The sequence below is a fragment of the Gopherus flavomarginatus genome, chromosome 2 (genome assembly GCF_025201925.1).
Source record: "Gopherus flavomarginatus isolate rGopFla2 chromosome 2, rGopFla2.mat.asm, whole genome shotgun sequence".
Taxonomy (NCBI): domain Eukaryota; kingdom Metazoa; phylum Chordata; order Testudines; family Testudinidae; genus Gopherus; species Gopherus flavomarginatus.
Window position 1 is genome coordinate 107692987 of NC_066618.1, and position 12867 is coordinate 107705853.

The window sequence follows — 12867 nt, forward strand, 5'->3', positions numbered from 1 at the left end:
GCTAAATAATGTTAAAGCTGTTAAATATTTAAGCTTCATTAGCGGGTGAAAAAAAAAGTATTTCATGGAGAATACATGTTTTGACTTACAGATACAACATTTGTGAATTCATGAAAACTAAAAAAAATAAAAAATCAAATACTGTCACATCAACCGTAAGCCCCAATATCTAGTCATTATTCACAATTTTTTCCTTCCAATATTCAATCAACGCAGTCTATTATAAATTTGATCCTAAGTCTCAAAAGATGAATTAATTGTTGTAGCAGCTATAAATTATATCAGAATACAGATTTATCAATTTATGGAACTGATTTTGACACTCAGATACACATTCTTAATTATATGCATCCCCAGATAATTTATATATTTTCCAGAATTTCCTATACGCAAGACCCTGCGATTCTTCATGAGACAAGAACTAACTGAAAATAGAAATATATAAATGCAAAACACCAGCTACTTAGCCCTAAATTTTATCTGTATATCCAAGCCCGTGGCATGTTACAATTCAATACATTTGCTCCCAGCAATCAGTCCTGTTTTAAAGTCTCACTCCTCAGGTTGTTCTGAAGTGAAACAAATCAGGGCATTTTATAAAACTTTTTTTCTGTCACTACTACCTGACAACATGCCAGTGCAACAGCAATGAGATTTCATTTGCAAAAATCTCATCCCTATAGCAAGGAAATCTTCTCACTGGCAGAAGAGGAAAGCAATCAGGATATCAAGCAAAATCTTCTTCACTTACAGCAATACAGCAGAATAGAAGTTAAACTTGATTTACATTTTTCTGTGTTCATGTAATCTCCTGTTATTTAAGTGGCAACGTGTCACTAACACATTTTATAGTTTAAGCAAAAATTTCTATAGGAACAATTAGAACCCTGCTTTTCTTGACAGGAGGCATATATAAAACACTTGGATTTTCTGGTCCCAAACTGGACATTTCAGGTCATATGTGATAGCCAACAAATGTAGACCCTATTGAATCTTGTGAATCAGAGCTGGGTAGCTTGGTGAGATGGAAGGAAATAAACCTCCCTTAATTCAAAGGTGTTAGCATTGACAGAAAAGAAGAAAAAAGCCTTCTCAATTTAATGCAGTGAATATATAATCGCTGTTAATCCCTCTTATGCATAATCTGCTCAATTCCTGTCATTAAGTGTCACAGAAAGAGTGAACAAAAGGGTTTCTCTGAAATTGAAGGTGACTAGCCACAAAGACTAGAAACAAAAGTTGATGACGGTTCTTTACAAAACAATGATTCCCAAATCATGCAGGTAGGTTCTCCGAGAAACAAACAGCAATGTACTGTTTACTCTTTCAATGTCAAGCCAATTAAATTTGCAGCCAGTACTCCTGTATCTGTCTTCAAGTTTCTCAATTCCCAGTAATAATTGTTTAACAGTTCAAAATTTGTGAGTACAATTTTTAAAAGACAAATGTAACTACACACAGGAACCTGCTATCTAATGTCTCTAGATGGGAATGTACATGTATATATGTGTTATAAAAGCAATTGTGAATTGTGTGTGTGAATATATGAAAACACCATGTTTTCTAAAACTTCATACAGCTCCAAACAACAAAACATTGCACATTAAGATTGACGCTATGTCCTAAATCATAGAAATATCAATGGGCATGATGCTAGCATTGCAGAGCTCCAACGACTCCCACTAAAGCTAAGCACTTTGTACTATCATCCAGTACGACATCACATAAATACTGACATGCTTTTTTGGATTATGAAAATCTCTACCTGTAAATATTCTCAAATTTATTTGGAATATTCTTAACTAAACATGGACAAGACAATCACAAATGCAGCATAGAAAACTATCCTGCACTGAATATTTTCTATTCCACTCAATAGTTTAATGTAAATTTTATTGTCTGGTGTTCTGGCAGGCTGTAAATCAGTGTTTCTCAAACTGGAGTCGCCGCTTGTGTAGGGAAAGCCCCTGGCGGGCCGGGCCACTTTGTTTACCTGCCCCATTGGCAGGTCCGGCCGATCGCGGCTCCCACTGGCTGCGGATCGCTGCTCCAGGCCAATGGGAGCTGCTGGAAGTGGCGCAGGCCAAGGGATGTACTGGGGCTTTCCCTACACAAGCAATGACTCTAGTATGAGAAACACTGAATTAGTGGGTGACAGTTTGGAATGCTGACAACAAGCAGTTAGAATTACGTTTGTTTGCATTTCATACAACTGTGAAATGACTGATAGTATGCTGCAGAAGTGTGCAAAGACATTTCAGTGTCTCAGCTGCTAGAATGTAGTTTTTAATAGATTGAGCTTTCAAGAAATACTAGAATCAATCTGCATATATTGCATACTACTCTATGGTGGTGACCTAGCTACACAGTCCATCTAGACCGCTAAAAGCTTACATTTCAGAAATATCTTTTTTGCATAACATTGTCAAAATGCTTCATTCTATGGAAAGAGAAAACTGTTGGGAGGTTTTGTATTGTTTTGATGAATTTGAAACACATTTCTTAGATCAATAAAGGAATTGGGGGGAGGGGAGGAAAGGGATACAATCATCATTCTCATATACTAAAGAAAAAAATAAAGGAAAAAAATCCCAAACAACCCAGTGAACCACTTAAAGATTGATTTATACTCTGTGCATGACATATTTCTGCTCTATTTTAAATTATTTGAAGACATTCATATAACATCATTTACGTGCACTATAGTGTATAGTAGTGGGACTGTGCCAAAGTGATAAAAGGTCCCTGCCCTGTAAAAGAAAAAAAAACACCCCCCCAAAACAGAGCAGATCATATATAAAGAAGAGACTTGGCTGTCGAAGCTTGAATTCTTCACATAAGTGTTGGAAGGCAGGAAGCAATTTTACAAGTTTGGAATGGAAGAGGTTGAGCGAACCTGATGTATATTGAAAGGGAGGTTATTCCAATCACATGGGGCTTTACGGTAAAAAGTTCAGAATGGGGAGTGGTCAAAGGATATAATTAAGTTGGTGCCAACAGAAGCCGGGACAGTACAACAAGCAGAAGGGGATGTTGGATAAAAAGAGGGAAGAAATAAAAATAGGAATGATGGAGAATTAGGAGGTTTAAGTGTTCACTTGATATGGAAGAAGAGTGAGAGCCGCTGCAGAGATTCAAGGAGAGGAGAGGTTCTCCTGGAAGAAGAGTGATGAGAATGAGGTGAGACACTCGGGATAAGCCTGCAGTCTAAAATGAGAAATAAAAGCACAGGCTAGTATCTTGGAAAGGAAAAGATGGAGTTTGGAAATTCTGAAGAGACAGAAATGGCCATATTTCGGTAGGGTCTGGATGATAGGGGAAAGGCCAAGATGGCTCCAAGGTTGCTAGTCTGAGTGGCAGAAAGGATAGCACTTTCAATGGTGACAGAGATGAGAGATGTTGAACTTAAGGTGGTGAAAAGTCATCTGACAAATTGTAAGTGAGAGAGGCAAAGATTCTGGATTGAACGGAAGCTAAAAAGATTGGGGAGGGGTTCGTATTCATGATTCATTAATGTAGGAATAACAGCTGAGTATGCAGTAATGAATGAGTTCATCCAGAGACACAGAAGAGTTCAGCGGAAGAAGAGGAGAAGGCCGGTGATGGAGTTGTAAGTGATCCCAATCAAGAGAAGTCTAGGAGATACTGGCAGAGCCCAGTTGAGAGGGGGAGCCAATCATGGAGAGGTTGAAAGAGTAGTCAGAGAGCCAAAAGGAAAACTAGGAGAAGTTCCAAAGTCCAAGAAAAAGTTGATGTGGAAGAGGAGACAGTGAAATATTAACAGAGTTGAAGGCTGCAAAAAGGTCAAGAGAATGAAGATAGAGAAGAGGCCATTTAGACTTGGCCAAGAGAAAGTCTTACTAAATCTGGTGAGAGCAATCGTAGCAGACTGAAGACAGCAAAAGCCAGATTATGTGAGACTGCAGAGAATATGGGCCTGATTCTTCTTTCACTTACAGCAGTATAAATCAAGAATAACTCCACTGAATAGAGTTACACTGGAGTAAAACTAATGTGAGATCAGAATTTGGCTCTGTAAATGCACCTGCAGCAGGGAACATGACGTGATGAGAATGAAAGGAAAGAGACACTCACTTAATTTCTTCTATTATTAAGCACTTATCAATCATATTACCTCCTGGAAGCTGATCAGAGTTCTTTAACACACTGAATTTTTCATGGCATTGAGAGTTATTTTCTCTAGCCTTGCTAACTCACTTAAATCAATAAATCAGTTTGATAGGTCCATAGAAGATGTGCATTTCCATTTTTGTCAGACATCTGGTTTTGCAGTTAGAAGTGCTTTTAAAAACAAATTGGCCAGAACTCCCAGCAAGCGTACATAATTCTAGTTTACAGGAACATAAGAATTGCCATACTGGATCATCTTAGATGTCCTCAGTCAAGTTATGCCAGCTGACACCAGTTCACACTCTATCTCAATGTTGTTAACTTTAAAATAAACCTACTATAATACCCACAAAGCATAAGATCAATAAGAATAATTACCAAGAAATACTAGTATTAAAAATGTTAGCATTAACTATTTTTTCTTTTAAAGAGCAATACATTCATGTTTTTTGGAGGCAGATGGAAGGGACTTCCACTCCAACCTAATTAAAAAAGTAGATTTCCAATTTTACTAGGATTTTCCTTTACGAATGCCTGGGGGAGATTTTCAAAGGCACAAGGGCCAGTCAGGAAACCAGCTCCCATCAACCTTTGATAGGTGGGATCCTAACTGTCCTTTCTGCTTCTGAAAGTTTCCTACATATTCTCTTAGCAAAAAACTACAGATGGAGACCACTGGAGAAGACCACTAGAGAACATCTTACCTGGAATCCAGGGCCAGATCTTCAGCTAATACAAATCAGTACAGAGCAGTGTTTCTCAAACTTGGGACACCGCTTGTGTAGAGAAAGCCCCTGGTGGGCCGGGCTGGTTTGCTTACCTGTTCGTTTGCAGGTCCAACAGATCGCAGCTCCCGCTGGCCGCGGTTTGCCGCTGCAGGCCAATGGGAGCTGCTGGAAGCGGCGCAGGCCAAGGGACTTACTGGTCGCCACTTCCAGCAGCCTCCATTGGCCTGCAGCGGCGAACCATGGTCAGTGGGAGCCACGATCGGCCAGACCTGCGGATGAGGCAGGTAAACAAACCGGCCCGGCCCGCCAGGGGCTTTCCCTATACAAGTGGCGACCCCATTATGAGAAACACTTGTATAGCTCTTCTGGGCGTTACTCCATATTACAGAAGCTGAGGAAATGGCTCCCAGTTTCTAGTCTCATTCCCATACAAACGCTCTGTTAATTTAGAGCTAAGATTGTGTAACAGCATTTTGCTTTTAAGTCTGTGGTAACCGTGGGAGGTAAATAAAACCATGAGATTATCAGGGCAAAATTTTTAAAAAGGGACCATTTTAAAATAATGCCTTTGCAATTAGCTAATATTTTGCTAAAAATACTATGAAAAATTCACATGCCTTCTGAACAGATACAATGTGAAACTTGGATACTAAGTTCAGTTGTTGAACTGTGCAATAGAAGGATTTATATTCTGTTTGAAGTGCAGATCTCAAAAACAAACTTTAATTATGGAGTCACTAATGGCATCCTCTATAAGAAGAGGATTCTAATGTGGTGATTCAGATGAAAATAGCCTGAAACTTCACGACTTCAATTAGCGCTTTTAAACTTTTAAAAAGTAATTAATAAATATTGTACATTGAGTTTTAACCACCTAAGGCACTTACCGCAGCCCAAAGAATTATATTTGCACCTTTCCATGCTAAGCAAGCTACAGAAGGCTGTGGATAACAGCACTCAGCAGATCATTCTGTTCAGGTGAAAGGTCAGCCTGCTGTTGAAGAAAAAACCACCACACGGGCCAGATCCTCAGCTGGCGAAGTTACTGGAGCAATGGCCGTTTATAGCAACTAAGGGTTGGCTCCAATCCAACAACAGGCAGGAGATATGAAAGAGCTGGGTGGTAGGAGATCTCTTTGGAAGAATGGATGCAAAGGCAGCAGCATAATACCCCAGTCTGTATGACACTGCCATTTCTATACAACAATTATTTCATATCCCAAAGGGCTTCAAAATGACGTACGTACAACATCAGTGAGATGCAGCCAATCAGTCCACAGCTCGTTGGACAACATTTTGACCAGCCACACCACAACGCATGCAGTCTTTCAGAAAGTTCAACAGGACCTTTAACATTATATGACAAAAAAAAAAGACCTCAGTTTTTAAGGTCTTATTTCAAAGATACCTGCATAAAAAATCACAGGGTTCAGTTCATTTACCTCAAAAGAAAGAAGGGTTAGACTAGACACCATCAAGATTTGAATTTAGGATTCCAGGAAGTATAAAGATTTTATCCCTGATACTTCACCCACCAAGCCATCTTAACACTATTAGCTAGCAGCTGTGGAGTAGTCTTTCCAGGGAAGTAGAGGCACCAACAATGATTAACATAAGCACGTAAAAACAGCCATACTAGGTCAGACCAAAAGTCCATCTAGCCCAGTATCCTGTCTTTTGACAGTGGCCAACACCAGGTGCTTCAGAGGAATGAACAGAACAGGTAATCATCAAGTGATCTGTCCTGTCGCCCATTCCCAGCTTTTGCCAAACAGAGGCAAAGGATACCATTGCCGCCCATCCTGGCTAATAGCCATTGATGGACCTATATTCCAAGAATTTATCTAGTTCTTTTCTGAACCATGTTATAGTCTTGGCCTTCATAACATCCCGTGGCAAAGAGCTCCACATAAGAACATAAGAACGGCCGTACTGGGTCAGACCAAAGGTCCATCTAGCCCAGTATCTGTCTACCGACAGTGCCCAATGCCAGGTGCCCCAGAGGGAGTGAAGCTAACAGGTAATGATCAAGTGATCTCTCTCCTGCCATCCATCTCCATCCTCTGATGAACAGAGGCTAAGGACACCATTCTTTACCCATCCTGGCTAATAGCCATTTATGGACTTAGCCACCATGAATTTATCCAGTTCCCTTTTAAACATTGCTATAGTCCCAGCCTTCACAACCTCCTCCGGTAAGGAGTTCCACAAGTTGACTATGCGCTGTGTGAAGAAGAACATCTTTTTATTTGTTTTAAACCTGCTACCTATTAATTTCATTCGGTGACCCCTAGTTCTTGTATTATGGGAATAAGTAAATAACTTTTCCTTATCCACTTTCTCCACATCACTCATGATTATATATACCTGTATCATATCCCCCCTTAGTCTCCTCTTTTCCAAACTGAAGAGGCCTAGCCTCTTTAATCTTTCCTCATATGGGACCCTCTCCAAATCCCTAATCATTTTAGTTGCCCTTTTCTGAATCTTTTCTAGTGCTAGAATACCTTTTTTGAGGTGAGGAGACCACATCTGTACACAGTATTCGAGATGTGGGCATACCATGGGGCAATAATATATTCTCAGTCTTATTCTCTATCCCCTTTTTAATGATTCCTAACATCCTGTTTGCTTTTTTGACCGCCTCTGCGCACTGCGTGGACATCTTCAGGGAACTATCCATGATGATGCCAAGATCTTTTTCCTGACTCACTATAGCTAAATTAGCCCCCATCATATTGTATGTATAGTTGGGGTTATTTTTTTCAATGTGCATTACTTTACATTTATCCACATTAAATTTCATTTGCCATTTTGTTGCCCAATCACTTAGTTTTGTGAGATCTTTTTGAAGTTCTTCACAATCTGCTTTGGTCTTAACTATCTTGAGTAGTTTAGTATCATCTGCAAACTTTGCCACCTCACTGTTTACCCCTTTCTCCAGATCATTTATGAATAAGTTGAATAGGATTGGTCCTAGGACTGACCCTTCGGGAACACCACTAGTTACCCCTCTCCATTCTGAGAATTTACCATTAATTCCTACCCTTTGTTCCCTGTCTTTTAACCAGTTCTCAATCCATGAAAGGACTTTCCCTTTTATCCCATGACAGCTTAATTTACGTAAGAGCCTTTGGTGAGGGACCTTGTCAAAGGCTTTCTGGAAATCTAAGTACACTATGCCCACTGGATTCCCCTTGTCCACATGTTGTTGACCCCTTCAAAGAACTCTAATAGATTAGTAAGACACGATTTCTCTTTACAGAAACCATGTTGACTATTGACTGTGCGCTGTATGAAGAAATGTTTCCTTTTGTTTGTTTTAAACCTGCTGCCTATTAATTTAATTTGGTGACCCCTAGTTCTTATGTTATGAGGAGTAAATAATACTTCCTTATTTACTTTCTCCACAACAGTCATGATTTTATAGACCTCTGTCGTAGACCCCCTTAGTCATCTCTTTTCAAAGATGAACAGTCCCAGTCCTATTAATCTCTCCTCATATGGAAGCTGTTCCATATCCCTAATAATTTTTGTTGCCCTTTTCTGTACCTTTTCCAATTCCAATATATCTTTTTTATATTTGAAACTTTTAAACCAGATTACAGGCTCTTTGGCAAAGGGATTTTCTCTGAATTATTTACTAGTGTTGTGGCTGGTACAATGGGGCCCTGAACCCTGACTGAGTTTGTTAGGTGCTTCTACAATACAAATACATAATAAGAACATACACAATTCTAGCAATGTTCTGTAAGGAATAATACTTCACTGTTAGATGGACAAAATACATGATCTAATAGGTTTTTCCATCTCTCATTTTAAAATACTGTGATTCCTGGGGTCAGAAACCATGGCAGGTATTTCTCCTTTGTATGGAATTAAAAATTTGGATCGCAAATGTGTGTACTTAAATGCTTAAGAAATTGTGATAATGTTAATTTCAGGTATGATAATCTCACGAGAGCAAAGGAATTCAGAGTAGAGACTTCCACTCTGCCCTTATGTCATCCCATTTGCCAGACAAAATAATCAATATTCTGAAACTTGCTGGTAAAGACTAGCTGAGCTGTAACAACTGAGCATATCAGGGTGAGTTAAGGGTAAAAAAGCAGATTTCCCTCCAAATGTTCTTCCTCTGTTAAGATTAAACCCGATCCTTATTGTTATTTTAAAACAGCTTTCAATATTGGTTTTTTATTTAAATAGTGATATCACTTGTCATTTATTATTTGTATTCTGGTGGCATCTAGAGACCTTGCTCTGGGGTCAATTTCCCATTGGTCTAGCCATTGTACAAACAAAAGGACAGCCCCTGCCACAATATAGGACATTGCTGGGTGACAAAGTGCAGCTTTTCTGGAGCTCCACCTGCTTCAGTCCTCTCTCATTTCATACACATCACTGCACACCGGTCTCTCTTTCTGTATTTACTAATAGGCAGTATCTTACTGAAACCACAAAGGGTATTCCAGGTCTAAAGGTTATTATGGTCACTTTAGGACTGACAGTCCTAACCTGTAAAAGCAGCAAAGAATCCTGTGGCACCTTATAGACTAACAGACGTTTTGGAGCATGAGCTTTCGTGGGTGAATACTCACTTTGTCAGATGCAAGTCCTAACCTGTGAATGCTCCACACTCATGACTCTTTTGGGCCTTGATCCTCTGCTGCCTTGCACCTCGTCAGGTCAGTTACACCTATGTAAGGTAGGCATGCAATGCTTTCAAGTCACAGTTCTCCACTCCCCATCACAGATGGTGGCATTTTTCACCCACTTTTTTGAACTTGCAGTCAGAGTGCTGTGCCACATGTATTTTCAGTATCAGTCCTGGGTTTAACTGACACAAACCATGGAAGTCCATGGAACCTTGTCTATATCTGGGGACCCACTGGTGCTAGCACCACTGCATCTGAAGCAGTGGAAGCTCTGGTGGGAATTTTCTCCTGCAGTTCCCATGTGTACGCACAGCCCTAGATAATAAAAGAAAAACTTACTCTTGCATCAAGTTATTTTTCATCAAAGCCACTCCTTGTTTTGCCATTGTACATAACTCCGCAAGTCTCCACTTGTTTACTGTGTTCTTCCAATGGGAAAATCTTTGTAGGTGCTTTTTAAATGATGAGAATTAACCAATATGAGCTGCTCATCTGCGTCAATAGCACACCAACAAGAAATTAATCCCCGAGGTGCTAAGATAGCCAGAAACTGCCACGGCGTTCACTGCACTGAACTGAACAGGAGGGAGCATGGGGTGGTTTTCTAGAAATTCCTAATGTAGACAATTCCTGGAAGCTCAGAAAGGGCTTTAAAATCCAAAGCCCCTGAAGTTAATGGGAGCCTTTTCATCAACTTCAGTGAGCCTTGTGTCAGGCCTCCAATGGCCACTATAAATTGACTGTGACAACGATTCCACTGTAAGCCACCGTATATTGCCAATCCCAATACAAAATCCTAAAAGCCCACTAACTGGAAGACAAAAAGCTCTTATTCTTTTAATATACGTAATCACTTCAGGTTTTACTATTTAATTCCTACTGGGGAAAGTGAAACATCTTTTAAAAATGGTCAACCACATTGGCCTTGTTAGGCAACAGAGTTGTGTTGGGGGTAGTTTGGAACCACACCAATGGGGGAGCTCCAGAGTCTGCAGGAAGAGTGAGTGCGTTATGCTGGTCAATTCTCTGTCCACAGCCAGCTCCTCAGAGAGAGAAGTGTGTGTGCAATGGCCTGCCCTAGAGGTGGGTGCAGGAGGGATGAGTCTCTGACTGGAAGACTGGATCTTGGGGTGGCAGGGAGGAAAGGAGAAGCTCCTGAGCCCTTCCCCTCTTATGTACTCTTGCAAAGACCAATTATGCAAAATATGAGCAAGCGTGGGAGAGTGTGTGTGTTGTGCTGAGAGATTTTGTTCTGATTTTACAGGTGGTGAAGGAGGGGTGTGCATGAGGTGGTGTGAGGGGCTGTTTGTCTTTGGGGTTATTGTGCTTGCTGGTTGTGTTTTTGTGTTGGGAAATTAGTGATGAGTTGTGTGAGTGGTGTTGTGCTATAAGATTTTGTGTTTATTTGTGTGAGTGGTGGATGAAGGATGCGTGCTGCTGTGAAAGCCTAAGTGTGTTTGGGGTACTTTGAGTCAAATGGATGTGGTAGTTGGGCCAAACAATTCATCATCCGTGCAGTCAGCATACAACCAACAAAACTGTTTCATGCAAAGTAGCTGTATAGTAAGGGTGGTGGTTTGGTTGATACCACAGTGGTTCAGGACTCTTGGTATAGCAGAGATACCTGCCTTCCTGCAGCTGTACACAGGTGTATTTTGTAAAGTCAAATGGCTGAGAACATAAATACTGGATGGTAACAGACAGTGAATCCCAGTGATGACTGAACCTGATATTCTAAACAAAATGAGCTCTCAACCACACTTGCAGCTGTTTCCATCACTTAACACTGATTCAACTGACATTCTATGCTTCAGAGTGACACACAGGTGACAATCCTGGAGTCTTATTATATCAGTAACACTGTTATTTCTATTTTCATTGTTGAGTTCACAACAAAGGTTAAGCTTCTTCCTTTAACAAGAGAATGGGCATAGTCCTCTTTCCTTTTTTAAGTGTGATCGACCGCCTTCATTTTAATTCAACTTTGTTAAAGGAGGCCCAATTTGAGACTCTCATTGTGTCTTCATGACTGTTGAGGAAACATCTATGGTAGATTAAAAAGTGGACTCAGTTGCAAACCCACTTTTACACCGCCCCGCAGGGGAGTGATGAAGTATAAAGCACCCCATTATTCCCCCGCATGAGGGCATGCTACTCTCCCTCTCATGCAGAACCTTGCAGCCAACATGGAAAGGTAGTCAAGAACCAAATTATTACTTTGTTTCACAATTTTGTCCCTGATCTGCTCATGGGAAAGAGCAGCAATGTGCTGTCTTTTACTCAGGGCTTGTGGTGACTCCACGATCTAGAACCATATGATATAAGCCACAGTATGATCATGTATGGAGGGCAAAAAAGTAAGGCTTCCCTAAGGCTGACTGCATAACATGAGGTAAAAAGTCCTTCCCAGAAGAGGAAAGTGTGAAATTTTACTCACCGGAATGGCAATGAGGCAACAATCCCCATATAAGCTACAGAGAGAGATCTAGAACTAGGTTAAGCAGATACATCTACAAAAAGGCAGAATTTGGCCATAGGGACACATATTTTATAAATGGATCAAGTGATTTTGAGTATTAACACACACAAATATCTTGATCTGGATTTGACAGCTTGTAGACTGATTTGCAGCTCAATGCAGTTTGTAAAATGTGACCAAACTGCGAGGGAAAACATGACTGGATACACACATGCATAATCTCGTTCTGTAGTTGTTAGAAGAAAGCAGAGGATTATTTTAAACACTGGCAAAGCTGAAAAGACTGATAACTGGTATAACCAAAACCTTTGATTCTTAACTAGTGCGGTGCTCCAGTATGTTGCTATCTGTTCATTTAATATTCAACCTGATAAAATTAGAAATTGAACATGTCAAAACCGTTAACAATCACAAGCACAATTTTTAAGAAGTGCTGGGTTTTGTCATTAGTCTAATCTGGTTGCCCATAACGACTTTTACTAATTTTTCTCCATTTGGGTACTTCTGAAAAGAGAAGTAATTTAAATTAAATACTAGTTTAAAAGCCAAGTTAATTACCTGTGCTGACTTGTGTAATCGTCAGCAGTTTTAGGTTCAGGTAATATAGTCTTTCTGATCTATACCCCTTGTACCAGAACAAGGTACTTACCTACCATTAGTTAAATTTAGATGGCACCACTATCCACTATTATTCTCCGCCCACTACTGTTTTGCTAATCTCCCATGCCAGCTGCTCAAATGTTTACATTTGAAGGGCTTTCTCTGTTTGTACAGAAACAGTCTCTGCACAGTATCTCTCATCTGTACATTTACCAGACTGAAGGCAAGAAAAGTTTGCTGCTTGATTAATAGTTTGAAATGTTTCTTACTTTCC

At 40.1% G+C, this 12867-nt stretch overlaps 1 protein-coding gene across 4 annotated transcripts in view; it reads right to left on the reverse strand.

Annotated features, from left to right (window-relative positions):
- Nucleotides 1-12867, reverse strand: part of COBL (cordon-bleu WH2 repeat protein) — a 241224-nt gene that overhangs the window by 118202 nt on the left and 110155 nt on the right. The gene's annotated exons all lie outside the window — the stretch shown is intronic.